The sequence below is a fragment of the Chiloscyllium plagiosum genome, chromosome 12 (genome assembly GCF_004010195.1).
Source record: "Chiloscyllium plagiosum isolate BGI_BamShark_2017 chromosome 12, ASM401019v2, whole genome shotgun sequence".
NCBI lineage: Eukaryota > Metazoa > Chordata > Chondrichthyes > Orectolobiformes > Hemiscylliidae > Chiloscyllium > Chiloscyllium plagiosum.
Genome location: NC_057721.1, coordinates 4,083,346 through 4,092,806, shown reverse-complemented (window position 1 = coordinate 4,092,806; position 9,461 = coordinate 4,083,346).

Here is a 9,461-nt window from a genome sequence, read left to right as displayed (position 1 = left end):
GCCTGTGCATGTATGTGTACCTGTTAATGTGTGTGTTGTGGGTGTGAGTGCAAGTACAGGTGTGGGTGTGAGTGTGTGTGTGTCAGTGTGAATGAGAGACAGTGTGTGAGAGAGAAAGACTGTGCATGTATGTGTATCTGTTAGTGTTGTGGGTGTGAGTGTGAGTACAGGGGTGTGTGTGTGTGTGTCTGTGTGTGTGTGTGTGTGTGTGTGAGTATGTGTGTGTGTGTGTGAGTGTGACTGTGAGTTCTGATCTACTCTTTGAATGGCCCTGGAATTTTGGTCTCTAGTTGACCATCCTCCCAGAACTGGGTAGGTGTCCTGACAGAAGCCAGAAACTTCTTAGCATCTGGGAGAGGGGAAAGGAGGGTATAAGGAGGGGTATGTGAGGGGGTGGCTGAGGCTGAGGGTGGTGGTGTTGTGGAAGGATAAGCCGCCTCTGCTTGTAAAATACCGCGTGCCTCCTAAAGTACCTCGCAGACAGAATCCAGCACTTACACTGGGGAGCAGCTGATCAGCATGATCCTGCCTCAGGGGTCACACTGGGGTGGCACTGCTGTGGTCTTCCAGGCTCTCTCTGAATCACAAATCCCACTCCCCACCTCCCCAACTCCTATTCAGGGTTAATCCATGTCCAAAAGGGCATTTTTCAAAGGAGCAAGGATGCTGTCAGGACTGAATTTAACATCCCCATTTCCCCCCCCCAGTGAGGAGTGGGAATGTGGGTGGATTTCTGGGGGATTTACCTGAAAGACTGCACGGTGATATGTCATGCATCAATTGGCCATCTTAGTGGAAGGGATGGGCAGCTCGGTGAGGACCAGGGGGACATGGAGATTGGAGACCAGGGAGACCCACCGGACCAGCTTTTCCCTGGATCGGTCCAACCGTCTGACTTCTCTTCCCAGAGGTTGGATCTCCCCGTCTCATCTCTCCGTCTCCGTCAGCTGAGCCCTCTGAGCCCGGGGTCTGCACTGACAGGGTTGGCGTGGGGTGGGGACTGGAATTTTGGGGGCACATGGGCCTGCGGTTGTTCCCGGGGTTGAGCTGGCAATGACAGGATCGAAACGGGCAGGGCCGGTAGCCAACCATCACCCTAATCATCCCTCAGTCCCCCCCCCGATTTGGTCTTGATACCCCACCACCCCAACCCTTCCCTTAGCATCCTCTCGCACCCCCAGCTCTCAGGGTATCACTGCCCCACGGCTCCCTCCCAACCCCCCCATCACCACCCATTGTTAAGGTCAAGTCTCCTTTTGGTTGGCTAAGGTCAGTTGACCCTCTTGCAGAACTCAGAGGAAGGTTAAAGGTCACAGAGGGAACTTAATGGGAGAACGGAATGGTGTGTTTTATTAGGGGAATGAGAGGAATCTGATCTCCCATGCAGGGAGGCAAGACTGCATCCTGGAGGTGAGAGGACCCCCTCATGGATTCAGTATCTCTCACCTTAGGATAGACGCTTGGTTCCCCAAGACCTTTTACCAACAATTTTCAATCTTGAATGAGGATAGAGGTCCAGACTTGATAACAGCGTGTGGGTGGCACAGTGGCTAGCACTGATGCCTCACAGCACCAGGGACCCGGGTTCGATTCCAGCCTCAGGGCGACTATCTGTGTGGAGTTTGCACGTTCTCCCTGTGTCTGTGTGGGTTTCCTCCCACAGTCCAGACATGTGCAGGTCAGGTGGATTGGTTGTGGGAAATGTGGGGTTACAGGGATTGACTCGGGGATGGGTCTGCATGGGATGCTCTTTAGAGGAGTGGTGTTGGGCTGAATGGCCTGCTTTCTCACTGTAGGGATTCTCTGTAAATTGTTGATCCACTTTCTGGACGGTGGTAGGCAAGGGAGGATGCTACAGTTTTAGTCACAGCCTCTGCCAATGTTGAAACAAGGAAGTTAGTGGGTCGAAAAAGGGTGGGTATTAGACGGCTTGTCATCTTTGATCCCTGGAACTCTCCCCACCTGATCTGAGCCAAATCCACCTACGTTATATGTATGTACTTAAGGTTAAAGTTCTCTCCTTGATGTCCAGCACTGTCTCCACATGCCCCACCAGAAACAGACCAGTTGGTCAATCAAAGTAGATTTCCTTCCCTCAAGGACCAGATGGAGTTTTTAATAGCAATTGACATTCGGCCTCCCATAGGCTGACTCTATATTTCAGCCGAGGTGAGTTAGCTATGGGAATAGCAGGTTTACAGGGAGAGAGTCGTGGGTGAGAGTGTGTGGGGTGCTCTTCTGAGGGTCGGTGTGGACTTGATAGGCCGAATGGCCTGCTTCCACGCTGCAGGGATTCTATGATCAAATCAAACCAAGAACTGCGGATTCCAGAAAACAGAAAGTGCTGGAGAAACTCAGCAGGTCTGGCAGCATCTGCAGAGAGGGAAAACAGAGTCAATGTTTTGGGGTTCAGTGACCCTCCTTCAGAACTGAGAGTGGCTCGGAGGAGGTTGGTATTTATGCTGAAGGTAGGTGGGGTGGGGCAAGGACAAGGAGTAAATGATAGGTGGAGGTGGAGCTCAGCGAGAAAGATAGACAGCTCATGTGATGGCAGGACCTAGGGTGGGGGTGGGTGAAGGACCTGGGAGGAAGTGCTCAGGCCTGGAGATTACAGAACTGAGTCCTGAAGGTTATAGGGTTCCCAAACGGGAGGTGAGACTTTGTCTGAGCTTTGCCCGAGACAGAGATGTTGGCCAGGGAACAGGGTGGGGTGTTGACGTGGCAGGTAACTGGAAGCTCAGGGTCTCTTCTGCAGACAGAACGTAGGTGTCCTGTGAAGTGGTCACCCAGTCTGTGCTTTGTTTCCCCAGTCAGAGGAGACCACATTGTGTAGTAGGCGAGAGTGAAGTGCAGGTAAAGCACTACTTCACCTGGACGATGTGTCTTGGGTCTAGGATACAGAGGAAGTAAAGGGACTGGTGTTACACCTTCGATGGTTGCAGGGGATAGTGTCGTGGAGCTATGGGGGGATGTTGGGAGTGAAGGAGGAGTGGACCAGGGTGTCCTGGAGAGTGCGGTCCCTGCAGAAGGCTGACACAAGAGTGGAGAGAGAATATGTGTCCGGTGGTGGCATCTCACTGGAGGTGTGGATTGGCAGCTGATGTGGATACAGTTAGAGTGGAAAGTGAGGACCGCGGGTCCCTATCGCTGTTGTGGGAGGGAAGAGAGGGAGTGGGGACAGAAGTAAGGGAGATGGGTTGGACCCGGCTGAGGGAACTACAGCACTGGGGAATCCTTGGTTGAGGAAGACAGTGGACATTTCGGAGGCTCCTTTGTCGAAGTTGGCTTCATTGGAATAGATGTGACAGAGATGGAGGAAATGGGAGAATGGAACAGAATCTTTCCAGGAAGCAGTCTGAGGATGGATAGTCAAGGGAACTGTGGAAGTTGATGGGTTTGTAGTGGATATTGATGGCCAGCCGATCACCAGAAATGGAAACAGAGCTGGGAAGGGAAGTGTTGGAGATAGACCTTGTAAAGGTGAGAGCAGGGTGGAAATCGGAAGTGAAATTGATAAACATTCCTAATTCCAGACAAGGGGGTGGGGTGGGAGGAAGCAGCACTGATAAGGTCATCAAGTTGTGGGTGGGGGCCTGAATAGGACTGGAACAAGGAATGTTCCACGTACCCCAGAGACAGACATACCTGGGGCCCACTCGGGTACCCATGGCCATCCGTCTGGCCTGAAGCAAGTGAGAATGAGTTAAAGGAGAATTGGACGAGAATTCTGATGTTCTGAAGCAGGGTCACTGAAACGTTGACTCCGCTTTCTCTCCGCAAATGCTGCCAGACCTGCTGAGTTTCTCCAGCAATTTCTGTTGTCGGGTCCCTTCTTTCTTTCAATTGCAATCCTGGGAGATTGTAAAGCACCATTTTCTGTTAGGGTGATTCCCTTTCATCTGTGACATGAAGCCTTTTATAGATGGAGACACAGAGCTGGTGTGGGTCCTCAGCGGGACACTCCCACTGTTGGTACTGGGCTATGTGCAGCTTAGGGTGGTGTTGTTGGACTGTGGAGACCATTTCACTGCCATTGGTTTGTGTCTCATCCTTAGCAATAGTCAATTTCCCACAAGTCACAGGCCCGAAGGAGGAAATCTGAATTTATCTCTAACCATTGCGGACAAATAGAATCCTAAAACACGCCTTGTTCTCTCCTGGCATTGCGATATTCTTTTCTGACCTCACTTCCTGTTGCGACAGGAGGGGAATAATTTAAGCGTTTGCATTTTTATCCCAGAAATTGGCAATGAAATGAAAGCAGGCGAGTCTGTTGAAAAGCTCGCATCCCTTTCATCCAGGAATGGAGTGAGAAGCCCTCCCACAGCAGCTTGGCATCTGAAGCTAAGGATGAGGTCACGACGCCTCGCCCCAGTTCAGGCGGTAGGTCAGATCACCAGTTTATACGTGAAGCATCGCATCCTGTGCCCGTTCTTTCCATCCCCGGCCTGAACGGGGCATGAGTATTGGCATGAATAAAATGTCATGGCATCACAGCTGCTGTCTAGACAGTCTGTTGGCAATTTGATCATTTCACCTTGGCCCACAGCCGCACGGTTCAGCTGCTGTGCTTATGCTCTGAGCAGATTTGGGGTCAGAACTAGGATTACCAGACAAACAAGCATTGCCAGGACTGCAACAAAAGCGATTCAATCTCGTTTTTTAATCAACAGGAATGGAAAAACAGACCTAGAGTTAGGAGATATTGTCACACGCACTCACGTACATGGATACCGGATTACAGTGCAAGTTTACAATGTCCCCACTCCTGGTGTCATCTTGGGCACAAAGTATCGAGGTATAAAATCTAAGGTGAACAGTGGAAAATTAAAGAAATAAGTTCCAAGTTCAACATTACGGTTCTTCATAAAGCAGTGAATAAGAAATAACGTTAAAGATCCAAATTACAGCCCTTCTTTAGCAATGAGCAATCATAGCAAACTGGGTTTTCCCTGGGCTGGGTTCGATCGCTCCCCCCACACTGGGCCCAATCTCTCTCCCCGCACTGGGCCCAATCTCTCCCCCACACTGGGTCCAATCTCTCCTCCACCCTGGGTCCAATCTCTCTCCCCACACTGAGCCCAATCTCTCTCCCCCCGCACTGGGCCCAATCTCTCTCGCCCCACACTGGGTCCAATCTCTCTCCCCACACTGGGCCCAATCTCTCCCCAGACACTGGGTTCGATCTCTCTCCCCACACTGGGCCCAATCTCTCCCCCCGCACTGGGCCCAATCTCTCTCCCCACACTCGGCCCAATCTCTCTCCCCCCGCACTGGGCCCAATCTCTCTCTCCCCACACTGGGTCCAATCTCTCTCCCCACACTCGGCCCAATCTCTCTCCCCCCGCACTGGGCCCAATCTCTCTCTCCCCACACTGGGCCCAATCTCTCTCTCCCCAACACTGGGCTCAATCTCTCCCCCGACAATGGGTTCGATCTCTACCCCCTTACACTGGGTTCAATCTCTCCCCACACTGTGCCCAATCTCTCTCCCTGCACTGGGCTCAATCTCTCTCCCCTACACTGGGCCCAATCTCTCCCCCGACACTGGGTTCGATCTCTCCCCCCAACACTGGGCCTAATCTCTCCCCCCCACACTGGGCCTAATCTCTCTCCCCCACACTGGGCCTAATCTGTCCCCCGACACTGGGTTCGATCTCTCTCTCTCTCCACACTGGGGCCAATCACTCCCCCCGCACTGGGCTCAATCTCGCTCCCCCACACTGGGCCCAATCTCTCTCCCCACACTGGGCCCAATCTCTCTCCCCCTGCACTGGGCCCAATCTCTCTCCCCCTGCACTGGGCCCAATCTCTCTCTCCCCACACTGGGCTCAATCTCTCTCCCCCACTCTGGGCCCAATCTCTCCCCTGACACTGGGTTCGAACTCTCACCCCAACACTGGGCCCAATCTCTCCCCCCCCCATTGGGCCCAATCTCTCTCCCCCACACTGGGCCCAATCTCTCTCTCCTGACACTGGGCCCAATCTCTCTCCCCCGTACTGAGTTCAATATCTCTCCCTGCACTGTTCTCAATTTCTCCCCTTGGACGGGGTTCGATATCTATCCCTGCACCATTCTCAATCTCTCACCCGTGCTGACCTCGGTCTCTCTCCCTGCACTGTTCCCAATCTCTCCCCTCGTGCTGAATTCGATCTCTCACCCTGTACTGCTCTCAGTCTCTCCCCCTGCGCTGGGATCGATCTCTCTCCCTGCACTGTTCTCAATCTCTCCCTCGCGCTGGAGGTTCGATCTCTCTCCCTGCGCTGTTCTCAATCTCTCCCCCCGCGTTGAGATCGATCTCTCTCCCTGCGCTGTTCTCAATCTCTCCCCCCGCGTTGGGATCGATCTCTCTCCCTGCACTGTTCTCAATCTCTCCCCCTGCGCTGGGATCGATCTCTCTCCCTGCACTGTCCTCAATCTCTCCCCCTGCGCTGGGATCGATCTCTCTCCCTGCACTGTTCCCAATCTCTCCCCTCGTGCTGAATTCGATCTCTCACCCTGTACTGCTCTCAATCTCTCCCCCTGCGCTGGGATCGATCTCTCTCCCTGCACTGTTCCCAATCTCTCCCTCGCGCTGGGTTCGATCTCTCTCCCTGCGCTGTTCTCAATCTCTCCCCCCGCGTTGGGATCGATCTCTCTCCCTGCACTGTTCTCAATCTCTCCCCCTGCCTGGGATCGATCTCTCTCCCTGCACTGTTCCCAATCTCTCCCTCGCGCTGGGTTCGATCTCTCTCCCTGCGCTGTTCTCAATCTCTCCCCCCGCGTTGGGATCGATCTCTCTCCCTGCACTGTTCCCAATCTCTCCCCTCGTGCTGAATTCGATCTCTCACCCTGTACTGCTCTCAATCTCTCCCCCTGCGCTGGGATCGATCTCTCTCCCTGCACTGTTCCCAATCTCTCCCTCGCGCTGGGTTCGATCTCTCTCCCTGCGCTGTTCTCAATCTCTCCCCCCGCGTTGGGATCGATCTCTCTCCCTGCACTGTTCCCAATCTCTCCCTCGCGCTGGGTTCGATCTCTCTCCCTGCGCTGTTCTCAATCTCTCCCCCCGCGTTGGGATCGATCTCTCTCCCTGCACTGTTCCCAATCTCTCCCCTCGTGCTGAATTCGATCTCTCACCCTGTACTGCTCTCAATCTCTCCCCCTGCGCTGGGATCGATCTCTCTCCCTGCACTGTTCCCAATCTCTCCCTCGCGCTGGGTTCGATCTCTCTCCCTGCGCTGTTCTCAATCTCTCCCCCCGCGTTGGGATCGATCTCTCTCCCTGCACTGTTCCCAATCTCTCCCTCGCGCTGGGTTCGATCTCTCTCCCTGCGCTGTTCTCAATCTCTCCCCCCGCGTTGGGATCGATCTCTCTCCCTGCACTGTTCCCAATCTCTCCCTCGCGCTGGGTTCGATCTCTCTCCCTGCGCTGTTCTCAATCTCTCCCCCCGCGTTGGGATCGATCTCTCTCCCTGCACTGTTCCCAATCTCTCCCTCGCGCTGGGTTCGATCTCTCTCCCTGCGCTGTTCTCAATCTCTCCCCCCGCGTTGGGATCGATCTCTCTCCCTGCACTGTTCCCAATCTCTCCCTCGCGCTGGGTTCGATCTCTCTCCCTGCGCTGTTCTCAATCTCTCCCCCCGCGTTGGGATCGATCTCTCTCCCTGCACTGTTCCCAATCTCTCCCTCGCGCTGGGTTCGATCTCTCTCCCTGCGCTGTTCTCAATCTCTCTACCCTCGCGCTGGGTTCGATCTCTCCCCCTGCACTGTTCTCAATCTCTCCCCCTGCGCTGGGATCGATCTCTCTCCCTGCACTGTTCCCAATCTCTCCCCCCGCGCTGGGATCGATCTCTCTCCCTGCACTGTTCTCAATCTCTCCCTCGCGCTGGGGTCGATCTCTCTCCCTGCACTGTTCTCAATCTCTCCCCCTGCGTTGGGATCGATCTCTCTCCCTGCACTGTTCTCAATCTCTCCCTCGCGCTGGGTTCGATCTCTCTCCCTGCACTGTTCTCAATCTCTCCCCCGCGCTGGGTTCGATCACTCTCTCTGCACTGTTCTCAATCTCTCCCCCTGCGCTGGGATCGATCTCTCTCTCTGCACTGTTCTCAATCTCTCCCATGCACTGTTCTCAATCTCACCCCCTGCGCTGGGATCGATCTCTCTCTCTGCACTGTTTCCACTTTCTCCCCTCGCGCTGGGATCGATCTCTCTCCCTGCACTGCTCTCAATCTATCCCCCGCGCTGGGATCAATATCTCTCTCTGCACTGTTCTCAATCTCTCCCCCTGCACTGGGATCAATATCTCTCCCTGCACTTTTCTCAATCTCTCCCCCCGCACAGGGATCGATCTCTCTCCCTGCACTGTTCTCAATCTCTCCCTTGCGCTGGGTTCGATCTCTCTCCCTGCACTGTTCTCAATCTCTCCCCCCGCACTGGGATCGATCGCTCTCCCTGCACTGTTCTCAATCTCTCCCCCCGCACTGGGATCGATCTCGCTCCCTGCACTGTTCTCGATCTCTCCCTTGCGCTGGGATCGATCTCTCTCCTTGCACTGTTCTCAATCTCTCCCCCCGCACTGGGATCGATCTCTCTCCCTGCACTGTTCTCAATCTCTCCCCATGCACTGGGATCGATCTCTCTCCCTGCACTGCTCTCAATCTCTCCCCCTGCGCTGGGATCGATCTCTCTCCCTGCACTGTTCTCAATCTCTGCCACTGCGCTGGGTTCGATCTCTCTCTCTGCCCAACACTGGGGCCAATCTCTCCCCCCACACTGGGCTTAACCTCTCTCTCCCTGCACTGTTCTCAATCTCTCCCCCCGCGCTGGGATCGATCTCTCTCCCTGCACTGTTCTCAATCTCTCCCCCCGCGCTGGGATCGATCTCTCTCCCTGTACTGATCTCAATCTCTCCCCACGCAGAATTCGATCTCTCTCCCTGCACTGTTCTCAATTTCTCCCCTCGCGCTGAGTTCGATCTCCCTCCCTGCACTGTTCTCAATCTCTCCCCCCGCGCTGGGATCGATCTCTCTCTCTGCACTGTTCCCACTTTCTCCCCTCGCGCTGGGTTCGATCTCTCTCCCTGCACTGTTCTCAATCTCTCCCCCGCGCTGGGATCGATCACTCTCTCTGCACTGTTCTCAATCTCTCCCCCTGCGCTGGGATCGATCTCTCTCTCTGCACTGTTCTCAATCTCTCCCATGCACTGTTCTCAATCTCACCCCCCGCACTGGGATCGATCTCTCTCTCTGCACTGTTTTCACTTTCTCCCCTCGCGCTGGGATCGATCTCTCTCCCTGCACTGCTCTCAATCTGTCCCCCGCGCTGGGATCAATATCTCTCTCTGCACTGTTCTCAATCTCTCCCCCTGCACTGGGATCAATATCTCTCCCTGCACTGTTCTCAATCTCTCCCCCTGCACTGGGATCGATCTCTCTCCCTGCACTGTTCTCAATCTCTCCCTTGGCCCTGGGACCGATCTCCCTCC